The following is a 23,470-nucleotide window of genomic DNA, read 5'->3' as shown; positions in this document are numbered from 1 at the left end:
ATGCTGTGGTTACACCAACCCATGCCGATGAAGTAATCTTATTTGTTTCATCCCCGTAGTGATTGCACAGTATTTCTGGGAAGCTGAGCTCTTGGCTTACAAGTCAGGACCCACAAATGTTAATCTCACTGTTACATGAAGCTCTGTGCAACAATGTGGTGCTCAGAGTGTACAGGACTTGATGCTTGCAGGCTGGTTTACTTGCTACACTGCACCTTCCCTTCTACAGGGGAACACCAGCCAGTTTGGGCTGCTTTCAAGTCTTAGTCCAAGCGTGGCATAGCCAGGTATTTTGGGAGGAGTGCAAGAATATAGAATCTAAAACTCCTTTGGAGAAGGACACCTCTTCTCTGACAAATGAAACATAAAAGTCTACCAACTTCACCCAGTTTCCTCACCATATTTTCTTGGTTTAGCTTTCATTAAGCCTGTTCATAGACTCAGAAAGTTGCTCTGCCTGGCATTATTTAGCATCAACAATTTAATTCTTACAGCAGTTGTGCTACCTAGGGATTAAAATGGAATACTGTGCCTCAATGCAGGCTATGTGCACACTGCATCTGACATGGAAGCATTTTGGGAAACCCTGGAGAGAGAACCAAATATTGTAAGATGTTGTTAAAAGCAGCAAGCCAAGCTTTACCGAGCAAGTCAAAACTTAGCCCTTGTGTAGTGCAACTGGGTTTCTTTATTCAAATAGCCAGATTTGGATTGGGCAGAAATCAACCAAACTCCACTTCCTGGCCCAACACTTCCTAAGGACAAAATCTCACTGAGGCATTTGTCTCTTGATAGGACTGAAAAAGGTATCCCAGAAATTGCAATGCTGGGAGAATACTAAACAAACCTCTCACTCTCTCTTGAGTCCAGCTCCTCACTTACTCCAGGCACTGCAGTTACTAATCAATGACACTAATATCCCAGTTAATCTTCATGATTTCAGCACTGCAGGCTCTCATTACAAATCTCTAGTGTGCATACAGTGGCTGCAGAGGCATAAGATTAATAACAGTATAAGATAAAGACACAGATGGTTATTTATTATAATTTGTCTTACCATGTGAATAAAACACCTCTTGCCAAAAGTAAATGCACACAGCAGTATGTTTATCTTGCAGCTGAATTTTCCTTTGCTAAATCTGATAATCAAAAACACCCCACAAGAGCATATTTAATACTAAATCTATACTACTGAATTTCCTTCTTTAAACTGGGTGCTGACTGAAGGACTGCAGGAGAAGGTTAGGAGTTGAAATGTTACTTTTTGTAGCACCTTTGGATCCAACACAATCACAAACATGGACAATTCTTAGTTCACTTTTGTCCTTGGCACTGAGAAAAAATAAGCTTTGCATAAGCTTTCAGGTTTATTTAGTCATGATAATAGGTTTCCCTTATGACTGTTTATAAAGGAAAAGTTCTTCTTGCCATTCCTCCCTCAGTTTCCTATGCCAGACCATTCCTGTTAACAGGATTTCTCAAGTAATACAAAATTTATTAGAGGCTGAGGGACTATACACATGCCTTTTACATGCAAAGGTGCTGGTGGACGCTATGCCTGATCAAACCAAAGATTATCAACCCACACCCCTGGGGAGGGCAATGAAGAATTTTTTGTTTGAATCACAGTGAGAGAGAGACTTTCCTTTCTCTTGGAGAAGAAGATTGTTTCCCAGGTATTCAGATCAATGGGAAAATTCAGTGGGCAGCAGGTGAGAAAATAGAATCAAAAAAGGGAACTGTCAACCATTCCTTGTGTTAGCCGGTCAGATGCAAAGAAAGGAAAAACTATAACTTGGATATAAAGTCCTTCAAGGTGTCTACATATTAGAAATGGCAGATCAAGTTGCTCATTTACATCAAACAGAGCTTGTTTGCTCAGCTCTGACATATAGTTGTGTGTCAGAAGAAGAAATTGTCAAGCCCCCTTTCACCAGAAGTTTCCTAGTTAATTTTAAGTAAAGTACATACATTAGATTAAGTCTTTCCTTGCAAATCATCCAGTTGGTTACAGACCTCTGTTGCTTGGATGACCTCTATGGAATATGTTGATAATTTGTTTACTTACCCCTTCCAAACAGTGTCAATATACCCAGACTACCCTAATCCCAAATCTCTGTTTATAATCTCTATTATATTTATAAATGCAGTTGACAACATAGCAACTAGAAAGAGAAGCCATCTGCTGCCAGAGAGTCTAAACATTCAAACATTTTCTCATCAACTGATGAGAAAAGAGCACATCTCTCCAGTGATTACCTTGATGTTATTAGCAAAGTCCAAGAACACCTGAAGCTTAGCAGATAAATTCAGGACAGATCGATCCTTTTTCTCATCCCTTTCATGAAATCCAGGATCAAATATTTTTAATGTTTGGTAAGAAGGACTTTGTTATTCTTCCCCACCCTTTTCATTTTCACATGCTTCTCTGATTTCTTGGTTCTGGTGGGGACCAGGAGCAAGGGCAGGATGCTCTTATCTTTCCAACCTGACTAGAAAGGGAAATGTTAGAAATCTAATTAAAAGCATGTCCTCTGGAGATTTCCAGCCCAGTTTTGCAGATGCAGTTGTAGTTCAGAAAATTAACAAGACTTATGGGTGCTTGATGGGAAATATTTGGTTACTCTGCAACACTCGTTAAAGAACCATGGAATAAGGTTGCTGGTGTGGATTAATGGAATCTATCAACCTACAATCTGTATTTTCAGCTCGGTTTTGTGAGGTACAAGTACTCAACACACTGATGTCCTCAAGTCTCACCATCACTTATTTTCTAAATTATCTAACCCCTAGAGAGTGGCACTCAAGTAAGTTATGCTTAAATAGACCCACCAGTGAGAGAAATTTCTCTTTCATTTCAATCACAGAAAGGGTGCTCAGCGGGCATTTAGCCTATGCCATTCAGCTTGTTTTTTCTACAGCTTTTACTGTCCCTTTTACTACTGCCAGCTTGAGTAGCTTGTTGCTTGGCTAGATTGTGCACAATGGGCCAACATACCTCCTCCCCCTTCTGTCTCTGGGAACCCAGACACTTTCCCCTTGGAGGAAGTGTCTCCAGGTCAAACAGCTCAGTGGTGATTGCACAGTCTGTGGCTGCAGAGTACAGAGGACACGTGCTAAACCCAGCATCAAATGGACTGGAGAATTTTGCCCTTATTTAGTGAAAAGAGGTTGGACACGTGTTGAACTGATGAGCTCAACTGGGTTTATAGAAAATAGCCACGGGCCTTTTGACTTGGGATCTTGTGCACACCTCAGCTCTAAGTAGAGGAATGTGTGAAAGGGAAATCCATACAAATTATCTGTAAACAGATAGTGATGATTACAAAGTGATCCATGATTATTTAAGCGGATTCTCTAACGCATTCTTGCTTGACATAATTAACTCTATTTGTTATTCTGTCACACTACGTTAGCTAGGCAGATGGTAGCTCATCCATTTTTGGAGCAGGATTTTTTATTATTTTCAAATTTATTTTTTTTTAAACTAGTATGGAACATACATTACATGATAGATTACCCATATATTACCTTTTTTAATTGGTAGTTAGATCTAGCCAACACACGATTATTTCACTAATTAAATGTCGTACAGCTCTTCAAAAATCAGCAAACAGGCAGAATAATATACAACTCTATTCCTCCAGGTTGCAATCCTATTCTGCTGTGCTTCTCCCATGACACAAGGGTGGGGAGAGGGGAGGAAGCAGGTGGTAGGTTATCAGCAGCAGCTATGGGACCCCATTCCTGCAGCACTCCTCATACACTCATTTCTCCTTTATTATTTCCTGTTGGTAAGCTGCCTTGCCAACTACAGCACACAGAGAGGGGAGCCAAAACTTTGAATATGAGGATGTGATTCAAAGAAATCCTTAAACAATATGTAAAGCACACTTTTATTACGGCCAGGGAGATGCCCTCCCCGGTGCATTCCGCCGAGAAAAGAAACACAACGGCTTTTTATACTTTTGGAAGAAGTGAACTTCAAAAGTACCTGTCATACACACTCTTTACGAAGTCTGCTTTATCTAAATAGACATTTGGTTGCCTACCTCCTATTCTTACTATTATAGAGTAGTTACACAGAGTTTTATCATTTCAAACAGCTTAGGTTTCCCCCCACCCCTCTTCTGTCTCCCTTGCAATGCTATGTGCTAAAAGTCTTTCCCACTTTCTTTTGTTTACGTAAGCCAGCTTTATCTTAATTGCCCACAATTTGGGCAGCAACCTTCTTTCAAGCAGTTACAATTTTCAAAGTCACACTAACATAGCTAAATTTACTAACGTAGCTAAATTTTTATTTTATTTTGTCTTGTCTTTATTTCAGATGCTGTCAGAGGATGTCACCTCTGAGCTCGGCATAATCAGCCAGTGAGATGGCCTAGCATTAAATGTCTCTCAGAGTGGTCCCTAGCTACAGCCAGCAATTTTAACTCTAGTGGGTCTGAATTAATTCTTTGGTCCTGTTGTTTTAAGTGGTTTGGACAGAGCAAGGTCTGTAGCAAAGAAAAAAGCCTTCTCTGTCAGTCCCTCCCTCCCCTGAGGAAGAGTAGGACCTTTCCTAACAGGGCTCAGTAACCTTGTAGACTGAAATCCACTGAAGACTTTGCAAGTAAAACCTGCTATTTGTCTTACACGTTTTGTTGCAGCAATTCCAGTTCCCCATCTTATAAAGGTGATCTGATCTCTGTTCCCTGGGGCAATTGAGCTACAACAGGTTCTCCGATGTCTTTCTTGGTTTAAGCTACTTGAATCCCCCAATGTTAAATCCCAGCGTTATAATGCCAGCTCAAGATTATGCATAAGCCCCACAGAAATGAATCAGTAAAGATACATCCCGTTGACAGCTTTAATTGAGTAAATTAAAAAAAATAGTGACCTATTGTTTAACCTGTGGTGATATTGGCCAGATTATCCACTACCATTACTGCTGAGTTTCTGCTGGTTTTTTTTCTGTCTTCAATATACCTCTAAAATACTACCCACTGTAATTTTTGATTAAATAGACTTGCATAAAAGTAATTTCAAAAAAATGTAACTTCATGCTGTGACTGTAGGCAGTTTACAACTTTTCCACTTCTCAAGACCGACTGAGAAAAACTTAGAATCTGAAGAGTCATGCAGAAATCACAGACTTCTCTGGGAAAAATTTGCCCTTCTAAAATTACTAAGACTGGATTTGCAAACCCACTCTGCACTGCCACCTCGTGACACAGAGAAGGGCTGCTCAGGGCAGTTTGGCTTGTTGGGCTCAAATCTATCACGACAGCGACTGTGAAGTGATGGAGGGATATTCACTGTAAACACTTCTGATCAAACATTTCTTTGCACATTCTCATATTTTGAAGAAACAAGTCTTAAAGTGCTGCAAAGAAAAGCTCCATTTCTCAGTGCAGTATCATGAAAGGTTATCAGTAGTTACAGAGAGGCGTGCGGAGTTATCCTGGCTCGTCTTTCTGAAGTTGCTGTTAGATATAATTAATTTGCAAAATGAATCTTGGGAAAGTCACTTTTGACTGTGTCTGCCTCCCCAAAAGGTAGCTAATCCAATTTACATCTATTCAGAAACTTTCCTCAGCTGTTGCCTAATCCTGTGGAAATAGAGTTCTCCAACCTCAGAGTTCTGTGTTCCTCCAAAAGCACTTCAGCTGCCTGCTCTGTGTCTGTCGTGTCCAAGACACATCAGTATATAGAAAATAGGTTTTTTTCTACTCATATTCCGAGACCCTGCTGCTCTTTGCAGAGCACACAAAACAGAGTGAGGTTTGTTCCTGATAGTTTTGAGGAAGGGTCAGAAGACAATATTATCCCTCTTTCCCCCTGCACGTAGGGAGAATTCACTACCTTCTGTTTAAACTCTTTTCATCAGCTCAGCTTAGTTATTTTCTGATCTAAAGGAGATAATGAACATGACTTTTACCCAGTATTTAGAGAACTCACTCGGTTCACAGCAGGGTTGTGCTGCAGTTTCACTAAATAATTAACACAAAACAGTGACACCAGAAGTCTAAGAGAACCACCCACACAAGGCAAGATTTTAATAATTTTTCTCAGATCTAATTCAAGAAACAAAAGAGAAATTCACTTCTCTAATCCTCATGTAGAGGCAATTTGTCTTCATTCTTTCAAAGAAAGCTATCCAAATCCACAAGAGTGCCCAAAACTAAAGAGCAAACCAATTCACAAGCAGGGGGAAAAAACACCTCACACTCCCAAATATCCAGTAATATAACAACCCCTATCAAATTTATTTTACTTAATAACTATTGTTCTATTGCTGGAATTTATTCTTGTTTTTTAAGGAAGCTAAAATGTCTACTTCTAATTTGTGATAAGCTACACACCTAATGCTGGACAACACATTCTGTTAGACAGCCAGATGATTAAGCAGTGACCATCACAACACTTCATTTTTGTGATATTTGCTCCCCAGTTATAGAAATGATCTAGTAATATTTTTTAACCACATTGGAGTATAATGAAACTCATATTCTTGCACTATCAATGAACAGGTTTAGAAAATTTAATTGAAAGACACTTTTAAACAGCAGATCGCTCTGCAGTGTATGAAATCAAAATTAGATTTTACTAGGAATGATCTTTGGGGGAAAAAGTATATGAGAGAAATTCTTTAGTTTCTATCTGAAATAAAATGACAGCAAAATAATTAAGGTTTGGCCTTTGGAAGGCCTTCCTTGGTAGAATCAGACTATACACTGAGATTATTATTAAATACATTTTAGGATACTCATTTCCCTATTATGATTCCAGTAATTACAGGAAATAAAACTATTATGGATTAAATAGATTGAAATATTTTAATAGCTTCTCTTTCCGAGAACGAAATTCACCTAACCCTTCCTTTTTCATAATCCTTTGAATACATGTTGGCCATCTGTGCTCTAGAGAGAAAGATATTCTTGACTGTGATTAAAACACTCTTAAAATAAAGTAAAATAAGAACTGCAGGCCTGACATCATAGCTGCTGGAAGTAGAACACTTCTACTGAAAACCTCATGCCCTGTCCAGGCTGCTTCTACAACTCATCAGTGAAAACTATTTCTGGTCCAGCCTGACAAACAAGTAGCCAGCTACCTGTTCTCTCTCACAGACAGAAAATAAAAGTGTAGTTTCTCCAGGAAAAAAAAAAAAAAAGCAAACAACAAAAACAAACTTAGGTTTAAGGCACAGGTACAGTGGTTGACAATGCTTTATTACTTAGGTCTACAAATATGCATAGCAGAATTCACAATTCAAATGTTTTATTCACGCTGCTTTTGGGACTACATCATCCCTTACACCTTACTCTTCATTGTCTTCAGTAGCTTCACACATAATGAAATTACAACTAATCTTGGAACTACTGAGAGAAAAAAAAACACCCAGACCATCACTACTTTTATCCCTACAAAATCTCAAGGGGAATCACAATAAAAAAAAAACCAAAGAAAATAACACTCAGTAATTCATCTTAATGATAACAGTTTCTCTTAGCAGAAACAATTCTTCTATAGCAGGTGAAAATGTAAAATTTGTGAGGCCTGCTCTGACATAAAACATGACTCAGTCCCTAAATTTATGTTCATCTATGTAGGTCCTGACATTTCTGGCATCTTAAGTTCAACATATCACACAAATTTGATAGTCTTAAGCAAGCAAAACCTCACAGTAGAGTTGGATAAAGTAACCACAATTTGTGATACTTCACTATATGGATGTCAGAACTATTGAGGATGGACAAAACCAGCTTACTGAGCAGTAAAATATAAACCACCTTTAAATCCTCTTGTAGCAAGAAGGCAAAGACAAAACTATTCAAAATTTATCTGAATTTTTGTTGTTTTACAGCAAAAGAAAACTCAACCCACACTCTAGGCAATGTTGACAATTTTAAACAGAGCCATTAACACTTAAGTTCAACTCAAACAGTCCAGCAGCAACACCATAAGTACAAGAAAACTGATTACAGTGTCTCACAGTCCTCTACCCCTTCTTCAAGTCTGTTTACAGTTCTGTGGAATTTTTCTTCACCTGTGGACATGGAAAAAGAATCAGATTCCTGCAGCTAGATACTAAAGGGGACTCAGGAATACCAAATTATTCCACCCTTCATCTTAGCTTGCTGAGTCTCCCATTATAGACAAATGATCTCTAACAGATCTGTAGAGATCTCTAGCAGAACTTCTGCCAACCGCTATGACTCATTCCAAAGAAATAGATTTTTTTTTTAATATGTCTTTCAGGTGTCCATGTTGGCTCCAAGCAAGTTTCTCAGCATTCCCTCCTGCTGTATAATACAATATTAAATAAGAAAATGACCACGGATTTGTGGAATATTTTGCAAACAACATTTTGCAGAGTTTTAAAAAGAAACCTCTATCTCTTGATAGCTAAATAAAACACTACCCAGCACTGTAGAATCAGTTGCCTTCCTTGTTTCCCCATCTCATGAAGAGTAGTTTTGTATCCCTATAAGATGCAATCAATTAGAAAACTGTCCCTCAAAGTTCATGAACTGAAGAAAGGCAAAAGACAAGGATGTGCAGGCATTAAAGTAGCATTATCTCCGTTGGCAGATGAAATGTTGTGGACAAAGGAATTTATAGAGGCTGATGCTAGGTAATCTGGAGGCTCATAAATGTGTTAGAAATTTATTTTAGACAAAAGAATCCCTAAAGGATTCACAAGCACTCTTTTGTCTAAAATAAATCACAAAAAAAATCAAATATATATGATTGGCTTGCAACTTCTTGTGTGCTTTTGTTGAAAAACAACTCAAACACTGACGTTTCACAAATCCATCTGTTACAAATGGAGAATGATCCAGTCTAAGGAAACTTCTGACTGCAGATCCTCACTCCCTGTAAAGCATTGTCAATGTTAACACTGGTGGAGTGATACAGATAGATGCAAACTGGTTGGTGGTATTGAACAAAAAGCAAGGAGAATAAATCATCCTGTCATCTACAAGTCAAATTTGACATTTCAGAAAACACGGTGCCTTGCTATACAGCACCAGGTGCTGGGACCAGCACACATTTGGGAAACAATGGAAGTGGTGAAGATGAAAGCCAAAGCAGGAGAAAAAGCAGTTCTTTGGAGATGGATGTTGGTTTGTTTTATGGATTTCAAGAAAGGCAGAAATTAATATTTACTGTTGATTTTTTTTTTTAGCTGTGGAAATAATCACTTAAAATACTACATGAAACCCTATACAAATAGTATTTTTCCTTTTTAAATTTTGGCCCAGACCCCTTGATAGCATCCTGTTTAAGAAGAGAAAGGATTTTATTTTGAGACTTCTGAGCTTAGTGACATTTTTGAGGTCTATAGTTCCTTCTCAAGTTGTCTTCCAAAGAATGCCTAGGTTTTGGTGGTGAGACTGTAAAGTTTGAAAACATGAACAATTAGCTAAGGAGAAAAAGAAAAGAGGGAGCATTAGCTGTAGGAACAACTCTGCAAAGTGAGACCCTGCTGCAATACAGAGGGTTGAAAATTGTCATGGAATTTTCATAGGAGTTATAGGAGAGCCAAAAAGCAACTCGGACAAATATTTTTGCTTCTTGAAACAAAAACTGTAAGGGATAAGAGGTAAAAGCTCCTCTGAGAGAGATTAAAAATGTACAAGCTTACTCTAAGTTAGAAGAAAGTAAAATGCAAGAGTTATGATTTCCAAAGAGTTATGATTTAACCGCGAGTTGGGTCTCTTTTTTTCAAGGAACTAAGTCTTTGCACTCTTAAAGCCTCAACCCCCCTGCATCTCATCTCTCAGTTATTTTTCATTAGTGTCACAAATGTTAGATTTAACCAGCAAAATCACAGAGGACAGAATAGCACCGGTTCAGCTGAGTAACATCATAATTCCGAGATTCACTCCTTTTAGAGCACTTACATGCCATCATCCACAAAGACATTTCAGATCTAGTAACTAGTGAGCCCATGTCCAGGTCCAATCAGAGACTCATTGATAGAGGACTGAATGAATCACTAGGTAGGACACCACTATTTCCTCACAGTGGAATAACTCAGCACTTACCTCAAGATAAAAAATAATCAGGTTTCAATTTTCCCTCTCCTTCCCCATCTATCAGATATTGAAAATCAGCGTAATTTCCTTCAAAGCATATTCGACAAAAAAAAAAGAGAAAATCATTGTAGTTATCTCTCCTGATCTCTTGGTTAAAAAAGAGCTTAGACTTTTTGCCCTGTGTCTGGCATTGGGGCTTTAACAACATTAAGGAAAGGGTCTAGAAAAACATAATTCTTCCATAAAAAAAAATGCTCAAAGTCCTGAAAATGCTGACTTTTAAAAGAATAACAACACAGTTGATTGGGGGTTTATTTACATTGTCAGAAAACCTGTACAAAATTTACAGACTCCTCTGATGTTGGTGAGGCTTCAGAGGCACACAGCAGCCAAGCCTATAACATGTTTTCTGTGAGTGGCCAGGAACTTTCATAACTATTCCAAAGCTCACTTCTCCAAATTTCAGAAAACACTGCCAAGCCAAGAATCACTTTGACTCCAAACACTAAGCTTATTAACTGTGGTATTTAACAGCATATGAAATGCGTGCAATGAGATTTACCACACAACTCTTCAAATTCTGAGAGCTTTTGGGAAGAGAAAAAACCCTCTCTCAAAATTATTTCCTTTTGCATTGCAGCTCGAAAAAGCCAGCATTATCCTCAGTCTTTGAATACTAAAAAGTCCATACCAAAATTTTTTCTAAACACAAACCTATGCAATTTATCATTGGGTATAAAAGTACATGCTTTTTGCAAGGCTTTCCCAGAAAATAAAGACTTTCTTACTGAAGGAAAGACAGTAACAGGATGGTGCAGACAAGAAGCTATCTGTTCCCTCTTTTGAAGCCATCATTCCAAATGTAATCATTGCAGTTCTTTCCTAAGACATAATCCTTGATAAACAATTATGACTGTGAGGAAAAAAAAAGTGTCATCTTACTTCTCCATATACATGTCTAAAAGGACAAATACAATGTTAAAAAAGAGGGAATGTGGCAAATTTTACAGGAATTTGAATAAAAAGGAAATACAGTATTAAGCAAACAGAAATGCTCATTTCCTTACATTTGGATCTCCTTACAAGCCAAGGAAGAGGCTCTAACCCCTATCCCAAAGCTAATCATGATGAAACTTCAGTGACCTGAAATTTAGAAATTTTACACAAAGACTGAGCCTGTTTTTGTTCAAGGTATAAGACAAGCTAATGATGACAAAGAGACTAGCACATTTTTGTTTTGTTTTGCTTGCTTACCTTATTAGGGATTCTGGAAACCTGCTCTACTAAGGTTTGGCACTTATTTACAGTTGGAAATGCAATTTACTTTGATGGGCAGAAGTCCTCCATACCACATTGTGACTTCAAAACAGCCACATCCACACAGAAATATTAAAATACAATCACTGTACTGAAAACAAAACACACATGCACACACACACCCTCCAAGAAACCAACCAACCCTAACCAATAAACACCAAAACAACTCTTGGTTGCCACAAGCAAGAATAAACATTTTGGGTTATGCCATCACTAGGGTCTCCCACGTGACCATCATGAAAACCTGATCCTTCCATCTCCCTAGCAACCTGCAGCCTTTCCCCAGAAGAGTAAATACTAGCAGACACTCTGCTAGTAAATACTCCAGACACTCTGTTGCTTTCCCTCTTCTTTTCCCAAAATTTATTTTCAGCTCAAATGTGTAAATTGTCTACTGCGAGATTTCCTTCAGGCTTATCGTTAGTGTTCCATCAGGACCAGGCAGGAGAAAGGTTCATCCCACACTGATCTGTTTGGCCTTTCAGATTCAAAGGAAGCTCAGTCCCTCTGTTCCCTGTATCAGCTGGGATGAAGGCCCTCGACCTGTTTGCAACTTGTCTTGATAACTGGAAAGGAAATTAAAGTGTCAGGGAGTTTTACAGGAGTTGGAAAAGAGAAAGGAAAAGAAGTCATAGAAAACACACAGAGGGAATCCAATGCACAGCCACAAGTGCAAGCAAAAAAAGAAATAAATCCGACCTACTGAACTGCTGCATTCTTTAAAAAAAGTAATTTTTTCCAAGTGTAGACAAGCTGAAGTAAATAAAGTACAAAGCCTGTGATTTGAGGTATGAAATTCACTTCAGCCATTGGATCACTTAGTCAAAAAATCAGCATCGCCAGTAGCAGGATCCAATATATACTTTGAATACAAAATTATGAAAATATTATTGGACAACCAACAGAAGCATTTGCCTGCTGTGTGGAATTTAATGAAATTAATTTAATTTCCTTGGAACTGAAAAAAAATAAGTTGGAAGTTCAGGATATCTAGAGCTAGTCTTATTGCATGGTTGATTTCTCATTTGAAAATATTCTAATGCATGTGTGCATACCCAGGACTGCAAAACCCTCATGGAGTTAAATGTAGCAAGGATTCAAACAATGCCTCTTTACACTCTTTACACATTCTTAAACTTAGCATCTAAGAGCACTCTGGTTTAGAAACTACCAAATTATCATCAATCCACACTATCCTAAACTCCCACCATATCAAGCAACCACTGAAGTCAATGGAAATTAATATTCTATTTGTTCTAATTTCAGTTTGTGGCTTTGACTTCAGTAGACAACCTTGTCCTCGTATCTTAAAGAAAACTGGCTCCAAAATGCATGCTTTTTCAACTGGAGATTTACATGGAGTTATTGATTTATGATTCTTACTTTTTTTTTCCCAATAGCAAGTTGAGAAATATCCACTTTAAGAAGTTTGGTTATGGTCAGAAAGTTGACATTGTGGAAATATTGTCTTCTTAACTTCGTATATGGTCTGGAGGAAGCTTAAATTCTGAGTTGCACAGGGTGAATCAAGTATTTATTTATATTTTATATATATATACCTACACATATTCACTTACAGATATGATTCATTGCTAGGCCTTGGCCAGAAGAGGTTGCTGACACTAGGAATTGTTATTGAGGCTGTTAGCAAGAGTCAGGCTGAATAATTCTTATTACAGAGTGACACAAAAAGCAGAAAGAACACCTTTGGCATTTCAAACACTGGAATGAGCTTTTAGGCTGCTAGATAGTGTGCTGTATATTCCTGGTTGTGGGAGACTGTTTCATACAATTAAGAGAGAAGGCGAACAAGCAGAGCATTCCACAGCCATTTTCACAGGGATATTTTCTAGCTATAATTCCACTTGGCAGTTTAAAACTGGTAGAAGTTTCAACTGACATGTGTTCAGGGAGATTTCTCACACTGACTTACAGCATATAGCTGCTTGTTGCACTAATGAGGTTGGTCTTTGGAGAAGAAATCCGAACTGCTGATTGTTCAGCACAGATTTACAAAGGTAAATGAGAAGACTTCTTCTTTTACAAAAGGCAAAAAGAAATTAAAATGACAGCCGCAGGTAACAAAATTCTGACACAGCTTCAAATAAAAATCTACTTTTTTTTTTCCAGACACAAAATGTTTGTAATTGATTGATCTTTCATAATAATTGTTTTGCCATTTGTTTCACATGAAGCAAGATTGGATTCTACTTGATCTTTCTTTACCAAGAATGTGACTCAAGGATCAGGGCAGGGGACTGGAAGTCAGAAACTCTAGCTCTGGAATGCCCAAGATTCCAAAAGATACCTCTCTTTATTTATCAATGACTACAATCAGAGATTTATGCAAGATGTGTTGCCTTTCTGGCATGATGCAAAGTGATAGGTATGGCAGTGGCTGTGAATGCTTACAAATATTTAGATAGATGTTTACTAGGCATATAAAACAGTCCTGCATACTTCTACAGACTGGATTTCATTATTTTGGTGTGATAGTAAGAAAGCCTGTTCTGTAGATCTGTGACAGCTTTGTTTCAACCAGTAAAAGAAAAAAAAAATCACTAAAGTAAACAAAACAAAAAAAAGGAACAATAAAATAGAAGCATATTAGATATCCCCATCAAAATAATTCAAGTCCGAAATCAAGTCAAGGGTAAATTTTGATTGTAACATGTACTTGAATCATAAACTCTAACCTGCACTAGGATTATGCATTAGGATTTCAATACATGTCTTACTACTTCAATGTCTGTTTAAAGTCAAGTGTGTTTTCAAAACAGAACTGAACTGGTGAATTAATCAGCCATCTCTAGACTACAGAACAGCTTTGTTAACATTATGCAAATAACATTACAAGACCCAGGTACTTGGATACATGGTACCCTGCCTGGAATTGCAGACAATCATGAATTTGATTGGTATTTAAAGTTTGAATTCTGCCAATAACTGAGAATGTCACAGTCTAGCCATCACAGCTGTGGGCTGGAAGGAAGGTGGGCACCTTCAGTGGTGTCTGTGCTCCTTCCCAGATTCTAGAACTGGTCACTGATGTACTTCACATTGATTCAGTTGATTACTCAACTGAATTACTCTCAGACTCTTGTATAATTCAAATATTTTATGGAATATTTTTTTTTAAAAAAACACTTCACCCGGGGTCAGATAAAAGTCATAGATGTGGGGGGTCTAACTAGCTAATGTCAAAATACTTTAAAGAGATCAGCATAACAGTAACCTTTTGACAATGCTTATAATCTACATTTAATATTTTTTTTTGTCATTGTTAAAATTTAACGAGTTTATCCAAAGGTCAGTGAAGTCAGAATCTTTCCATTCGTATTAAAAGGCTTTGGATTGGGCCTGCAGTTTGAGGAGTACTCCAGGACCCTTTTGGATGAAATAATTTGCATAAATGAAAAATTAAGCACCTCTAATGAAGCACTATGGATTTTGAACTCTCTCAGAAAAGGGAAGAAACATGATTATCTTTCTCTGGAGGTGTAGCCACATTTGTATTTCCAGAAAAAAAATGTTGTCAGGAAATATAACACTTATTTTGCTGAAGCAGCTTTATCTCAAAGACGAAACTGCATCCACAGTTTTGGAAAGAAAGAGAGGGGAGTTAACAGGTACCAGCACTGATGGGCTTTGCTCAGCTCACGTTCCCAAACAGAGATACACATAACAAATACAATATCCAGTAGCTTCAAGTATGGTTGTGCCCCTTTGTCAAAGGACAAAACTGGTTCTTAAATCTACGAACCTTCTCACGTCACCTTCTAAAAGTGATTTGGTGAGATTTGGTTGAATCTCCAAGACCCACAGAATTCAGTACATCAACAACATCTATGCTTTGCATTGTCACAGTGACAAAGTGAACTTCCAGATAGAAAATGCAAATAACTAGATAAAGAAATCATAATTTCTGTAAAACATTGCTACGGAGTTTCCTGTGACATTCATCATTTCACACAACTTAACAGATCAGGTGACTAGAGGTTCTCATGTAGGAAGGTGCCACAGAGAGATTTACTTGCGATGTTCTTTGTCGACACAATCTGTCTCCTCAATGCTAAATCAAATGTGCATTTTCCCCATAATAAACTTTAGAAAATACTAGGAATTTCAGGTTGAGTAGAGCTGAATTACAAAAAGTGATCCTGGGTTATGTTTACGTTCATGCATTATAAGTGGATTAGAAGATCAAAGCAGCCAATGTCAAAAGCTGTACATGTGCACTGTGTGCATCTCAGAAGCTTTACTTCAGAGTAGCTCTAGTGTGGTCTCCGAACCATATCTCTGAACCATACTGTACATGTAGTTCAAAGGATAATTATGCTGTAATCCTTTGTTTTCCTGGATACAAAGCCCTTGGATTAGTCTAGGAAGCCCCACTCAGTCTTTACTCCGTCCCCTACAGAGAATGCAGCAAACTGCTCAGCCCCTGACACTGTCACTTATTAAAGACCTCACAAACATATGCAGACCTCATTTCTGTTCCTGATTTTGATCCTGTTCTATTTCTTTCCATCTCTGCACCAAAAAACCCTCCCCAACTAATAATAACAACAACAATTGAGAATGCTTGAAAGCAGAACCCTCAGGGTATGCGTTGAGAATCCTACTATATCAATATGACTAAAAACATATCTTAAAAACTAGTGGGACTTTTATTCTAATAAGAGATCTCATTAGACTAAAAAAGTTTTTAAAAGCCTTTTGGTTCATTATAACCTTGAATTAGTGTCTGGAGAAAGAGCCACACACTCTTCTCTAAGAGAAATTCTTTTAATTTAGTGAGGAAAATAAGTTATTTTGGCAAAAGATTTTACAAGAGTAAAATACAACCAAGAAAAATATTTCACTAAAACATTCAGCACAAAGACCCATTCCACAGAAAACACTCACTACACACAACCAATAAAATACCTTTAGTAAAATACAATTCGTTGGTTTTTAAGTTACCCACAAGAGAAGGAAAAGAGTAAAAGAAGAAAACAGATTAAAAGAGTAAAGAAAGAGAGAAGGAGAGAGAGAAAAGGAAAAATGGTTACCGACAAGATCTGATGGTTCACATGGTTGAATCTGCAGGAGAGAGAAAAGGAAGGAGAGGGAAGGGGAGGAGAGGGAGAGGGACTTACCATGTACCTGCAGGTCCAGGCCCAGTCCTTCCCCCCATCCCACACACACTCACAGTGAGTTTGTTCCTACCCATATCAACAATTCAGTGAGATTCGGATCCAGTATCTCACACCTCCCCACACACACACTTGAGTTGGTCCGAGCCAATAATTAATACAAGAATCCAGTATGTCACACATGGATTCCCTGTATATTTGGAAATACTTGATAAACTGCCAAGAATTGAATAAGAAGGTATCAGCAGCGGACTAAATTCTCAGGTCCAAAGAAACTCAGATCACAAATCTGATGGATCGCATAGAAATTCACTTTATATCTGAAGACAAAAAGAATTATTTATTCCACAGAAATTCATTCAAGATTTGATGACAAAAATAACTGAGTCAGGTGGTGACTTAATACTCGCAGTTTAATAGGGACCCTCATCACTTCCTTGATAGCCTGAAAGATCCAGAATTAAGACACTTCTGGGCCAATAAAGAAAAAAAGAAGATCCTTTTCCAGATCTTTGTCTTAGCTTTCTTTTCCCGCAGAAAGAAGAGGTAATTTATTTTTTTCCTGCTTATTCTGGAGAAGAACTTCTTAACACTTCTCACATCTTCTTCCTCCTTAAGGACTCCTACCATCACTCTGCTCTTCTGGAGCAGCAAATCAGTACCTAGTCCTAATTCACTAGAAGTTTCATCACATTTAAGTTGTTTCAAAGAAATGCTAAATATACAGTGAAATGAGGCTGTTTACTCACCTTTGGTGGAGATATTACCTAGATTAAGGATTTTTGAAGACTTTCTTCCCATCTACCTCAGCAATTTTATCTCTGGCTTACCAGCTGTTAATATTTGTAGCGAAAAATAATGTGGAAAGAACTGATTTTTCTAGCTGATGACTGGGTGGTAATTTGTCAAAACGCCCATGTGCTTGACAGAGGAGAAGACTGAGAGGGATATTCAGGCAGTATTATTATCTGGTTAATAAAATTCTGGAATACATTAGTGCTAGGGAGTGAGGGAGAAAGATATATTAAATGGCAAAAGGATGGAGATGCCTTCAGTAATTCTATCTCCTTCAGAGATTATACAGAAAGACTGAATGCCTAGAACCAGGAAAAACTGGCTCCCTCTTTTTAGCTGACTGCCTGAGCATTATACTCCTGATGTACTTCAATACCTCTCTTTCCAGATGCAGCCTTTGGGGAGCTTAATCACTCTGACTGATATTTGTATCATCACAGCTCCCCAGAGGTTTCTCCCCATTTTACTCACTCCATCGTCTTCCACCGAACTTTCAACACTCTCCCGCTTTCCCACCTGCCCCTATGCTGCCCCTACACAGTAGCAGCCCCTTTTAATCAGTGTCTTAGGTGGCAAGAAACTTCCCCACTTTTTTTGCCTCTCACCAGGGCTGAGGAATGATTTGGACCCCTGCCAGGAGCTGCCAGTGACCCTGCTTCCTCAGCCATTTCCTCAAGGATGCTCCTGAGGGTGTGCAAGGGTGGAGCAGCCAAGCCAGCCCACCCTCCTGGTTGCAGCAGGGACAGAGGCTGGGTCACCTCAAGCTGCACTAGCCCCTGTTGCCCCACCAGTGCTCAGCTGAGACACGAGTGCACACACCCTGCCAACAGCACACTCTGAAAAGCCCAGCAGTGACACAGAGCGGCTGATCTGTCCCACACTCACCCCTGCTCCACCACACCTACTCACTGTCACTATCCTGTGGATTTATTTCGCCCACAAAAACTGTGCTGATGTATTTACCTTCACTCTTTGAAGAGCCCTCCTTGCTGAGGGTGACCCACCACCCACACCGTGCTCGCTGTGGTCCGCGCTGTGAGGAGGCTGACGGGAGGCACTGACAGCAGAGCAAGTGGACAGTACAGGTGGTTGGTGGCCCCTCTCCTGGCTAGTTGTGGAGATAGCTGGTTCTCACACCTTACAAGCACAGGTGAGGGCTAGGTTGCCCTATAAAAACACAGCAGGGAAATCAGGATGAAGCACCCTTTAGAGGAACTCGCTCAAACTCAGATCCCTCAGAGTAAGTGAACTTCAGTATAGAAAACAGATCGTGGTAATCCCTAGTGATTCATTTGAAGAGACTCAAGAGAATTTACAGACAATATATAGCAACAAATCTTGTTTTCTTGCTAAGAGCAATGCTTAACTATTGCTTCCTAGCATTTTGTCCCCTGGAGTGAAGCAATGTATTGCTTACAGACACTGACGCATGTCAATCCAAAACAGTTTGGAAAAATAAGTGAATAAATAAAAGGATAAGAGCAGTGATTGCTGACTTCTTTCTTTTAACATCTGTTTTGCAGATTCTTTTTCATGTCAGTGCTTATAAACTGTGTTACCCAGGAAGAAGGTTTTATATAGGTGAAATCAAATTGAATAGAAGAGCAGAAGGGAACACTGCACTGAGGAACTGATAAATACAGATAGATTTCAATAAATCAGGTCATCATCATTTTATAAAAAGTATTCTTACCCTCAGTGTTGTGAACTTAGATGTGTTTCCTTTGATTATTCAAAATTGGCCTCTGACCAAATAAATTTTAGAAGTAATTTTGTCTTTTTTTCCTCTGTATAAGCAGCCAGATCTAGAGGTGTGACCAAGGCAAGGTGCAGGCAGAGACAAGGCAGGCATGGCAAGACAGGGCAGTCACCTGCTGGGGACAGCAGGATGGACATGGCTCTGGTGCCCATTTTGTCTCTGATGGAAGGCAAACTTGCTCTGACTGCCCTTGATGCAGAAGCTGGAACAGGTAAGCTGCTGGCTATTCCTAGGAGAGGTAGCTCCACCTGACAGCACCCACTGCTTGCAGCATTCCTGTGTTAGCAGGAGGGTAGGAAATATAATTTTCCAGTGTTTTGTCCTTTCCTGCAGTGGCAGCAACCACACTTTAAGCACTGATGATGATGACTAACAAAAGCACCAAGTTACCTGACACCAGGGGAAAGGGAGTACAAAAGAAAGATGGTATTTTAACTGGACAACACAAAAAACAAAAGGCAGTAGAATTTCATCTCAGACAGTTTTACATCCTAATAAATCCAGCATGAATTCTGACAGTGTGTTTGAAATCACTAACCATCTGAAGTCTTTTTTGGAACTTAAGTCTGTGTTATTTATTTGTATTCTCCACACATAACAAGAGACTAGTGCAGGTATCTCAGAGCACAAGAATCCAACCACATATGGGACAGAAGTGTTTCAAGGCCATAATTTTAAAAAACAAACCTAACCAACACCGAAATATAATGCTGTATGTTGATAGCTCTGCACTGAAGAAATTTATCTTCTTTAGAGTTATGAGTAAAGCACTACCACTCGATTTATATTGGGCAAGACACTTTTAGTTTCCAATCAAAATCAATTTTTTCCATATATAATAAAACATGAGAATACAGTTACCCTCCCCTTTCTCCATCTACAAATTATTTTTTGTGTTCAGCCCTCTTCCCAGCCAAGGATGATGACACAACTTAAATAAGGTAACTTAATCAGGGGGTGTTAATCAGGAGTGTTATGAAGTAGACATTTATGTCTACTTTACAAGAAAAAAGAAAGTCAAGGCAGACACACAGCTACTCTCCTGCTGCCATCCAGCCATCAGATTTTCCACATGGAGGGCAGCATGCTCCATTCCCCTCCTTTGTTTCAAAATCTGCCCAGAATCCAACCCTCTGACCTGGTTTCCATACCAGAGGTTCAAGCACAAGTGGGGATGATTTAATTGTATTCTGAGGGATTAGAGCTCAGGTTAGTGAGAAGCAGAGTGAGGAAGGGGAGAGTTCTGTGTTTCAGGTGATTGATGTGTTGTAAACAAAGTTTACAGAAATCCTAAATCTGAGTAGACACAGGGGTGTTAACAGAAGGCAAACAGGGAAATATCTTTTATGACTCATTTTCAGTCTGGGTTACTGGCAAAGCTCTATTGTGTTTTCAGAGAAACAAAGCATCTTCATGGATACGAGGGAATGTATAAAGGGAAAAATTCTAAGATTCATTTTTTTTTTTTTTTTTTTTTATACTGGGAAATCTGGTAAGAAGACAAGGAATTGAAGACAGGGACCATATTCTACTTAGCTGGTGACAGAAGTAAAAACATTTTTTTTAAATATTTCCTCCTTTTTATCCCAATACTAGGCTCACACTGACAATTCTGTGCTTGAAAAATCTCTTACATTCTCAACTCCTCAGCTTAGACTGCAAACCTTAAGCAAGACCTGGAAAGGATTTCAAGAAATCCAAATGATACTATTTTTCTTCTTCTTTTTTTTTTTTTTTTTGAAAAGGGTCAGAAATCCTATTTAGTTTTCTATTATAATGCAGATAAAACTATGGGAAGGAGCAAAGGAAGGAAGAAGGGAAGGGGAAGACACAAAATGAACATAAGCAGATTCCCACTACCATTTGAAAACCTGACTCTGTCCTTAGAAGTTAGGATGTCACAGCAGATCATAGCATTCATCTGAGCTGAGGTATTCCAGTGAGAAGCCAAGCAAACTGCAACCTCTGCCCCATGTTACTGGGAATTAACCCAATGTTTTTGCTTAAATTTGACTCCCTATGTCACATTTGCTTAGCACTCAATCACTGTACTTCATTCACACTGACAAGTAGTTGCCTCTCAACATTTGCTCTGTATTATGGTGGTTGGTTTATTTTGAATGTTCTCTCCAATAGGAGCATTTCATGGAGAAGTCTGTTTCTGCAAATTTCCTGTGAAAGGTTTTCAAAGTCAAAAGCTCTCATGTCACACCACCATCATAAAAGCTCATCTACTGGATATTTCAATGGCCTTTTGTAAAGCTACATTACAGGTTTGGTCCTAACAGAGAATAAACATCTTTAAATCAGTCAAATTCCTTCAAAACAGCCTGTTCTCCACCAGTCAGTTCCAAGGCCACAACAGAATGACAAGTAGAGGGCAACTGGAATGACTTCTAGCAAAGTGTTAATACAGAGTGCAGCAACACCATCACCGGCTGACATCCAGAAGTTCAGATCATTATCTCCATTGTCAAAGCCTAAATTTAATTTGAAGGTAACAACATCCTTCAGTTTTATATTCTGCTTAAAGATAGTGCTTAAAGATAGCAGAGAGTGCTGAAAAACAAGACTAAAAAGCAGAAGGTCAAAGAGCAGAATAAACAACTGCATCCTACACCTTGCAAACTAAACAGCAGCGTTCTGTGCTTATTATCATAACATCTATCATAACATCTGCAAAAAACAAATCTCAGCCTGGTCTCAATCAGGCTAACAGAGAGATGAAGATCCAGCAGAACCAAAGTACAAATGATTAAGGTGATGCTTTGGATAAGACAATGAACAAATCAATCTTAGCACAGAATTTCTCTATTTAGGGCATATAGGGTGTCTAATATATTGTGAACATAACAGAGCAAGTGACCCAGGGAGTAGCCTGCCCAGCAGCGTGATTTGTTTTTCAGACACTCACCTCCCAGTTCCCAGAGCATAATAGCAACTTCTACTCTGTGAGTTTAGAGCTTTCTTTGCAGCTGCAGAGATGAGGAGGAAAAAGATTTCACACCCTTTTCACAAAAGAGAACAACCTTATTTGTATTTTTGTTTTCGAAAAGAGACAAGCATCCCCCTACACATTGTCAATTACATGTGTACTAAATAAGGAAACTGTTCAAGTGGTTCTTGTTATGAAAGCCAAATTTAGCAACCCCTTTAATTATAAATTTGAAATGCTGAAAGACTCTGTAGCTAGAGGATCCAGGATGCATTGTAAACCATTGAGACAACAATAAGAGTCACAATATTTGTATAAAATGCCACTTAGAAACAACTCTCTCCCTGTCTTATATCAGTAATCTGCCAGGAATATAAAAAAATACAAGAAAATGGAAATTAAAGAAAACAACAAAACCATGAAAGGACTGATAAACAGCATGCTATCAAGATGAGGGGATGGATTGATAGGCAGAAATCCTAAAGACCGGGAAAATAAATCATTTTTTTTCCTCACAAACATCTCCTCGCCTGACATTTCAGTTTTCCATTTGATACACTGATTTGCAGCACTCCCTCATTCATCTGGAGTCTGATGAAGTCCATTGTATGGACTAGATAGAGAATAATACTCACAAAGGAGTAATGCTGAGTAATTTCCCAGATAAGTGGCTTTTCATGACTTACAGGCAGAAGTAACCTGTCACAACTCAGGCACCTTTGAATAACGACCTTGAATAATATGAAGTAGCTGTAGCAGGGCAGGAATACAATGACTGGATAATAAGAAAAATTTCTTCATGGAAGAGCAAGCACTGGAACAGGTTGCTCAGGGAAGTTGTTGAGTCACCCTTCCTAGAGGTATTTAAAAGATGGGATGCAGGGACATGATTTAGTGGCAGACTTGGCAGTGCCGGGTAACAGTTGGACTCGATGATCTCAAATGTCTTTTTGCAACCCAAATGATTCTGAGATTCTGTGAAATAGAAACAGCAGATTTCAAAGCTAAAGGCAAGATGAGAAATGCATTGCTCAGAGTTTAGCTATAAGGAAAACTGCAAGATCATTTTTTGAGAGCAAAGGTAGTAAGCCTCCCCATGGCATAAATTGAGGTGCTGAGTGTGAGGAAGAAAGAAAAGTGATGCAGTAATTGCACCCTTGGGAGAAGAAAGGCTGGCCACAAAGACTAAATGTATCTCCTGTGAACAACGTGAGTTTTAATATACCAGGAGCTATGTGTCCTTATTTCTGGAATCTAGCAGCAACATGAATTGTAGCATCATGAATTGTAGTTTTTAAGCTCCTCTCTTGGTATTTTTGTAGTAAGGGTCTTACAGGTCTCAGAATTAGGACCAGAACAATCACTTTGAACAGAACTTTTACTCATTGTCATCATAGTTGTGCCATTTACAGATTGACAGCGAGAGTTCATTCTGCTGTGGAATGGTTGCTTAGCATCACACCTACTGCAAGAACATTTTGGGTACATTCCTGGAAGG

Source organism: Pseudopipra pipra, chromosome 5, assembly GCF_036250125.1.
Source record: "Pseudopipra pipra isolate bDixPip1 chromosome 5, bDixPip1.hap1, whole genome shotgun sequence".
Classification (NCBI taxonomy): Eukaryota; Metazoa; Chordata; class Aves; order Passeriformes; family Pipridae; genus Pseudopipra; species Pseudopipra pipra.
Note: the sequence above shows the minus strand (reverse complement) of the source record.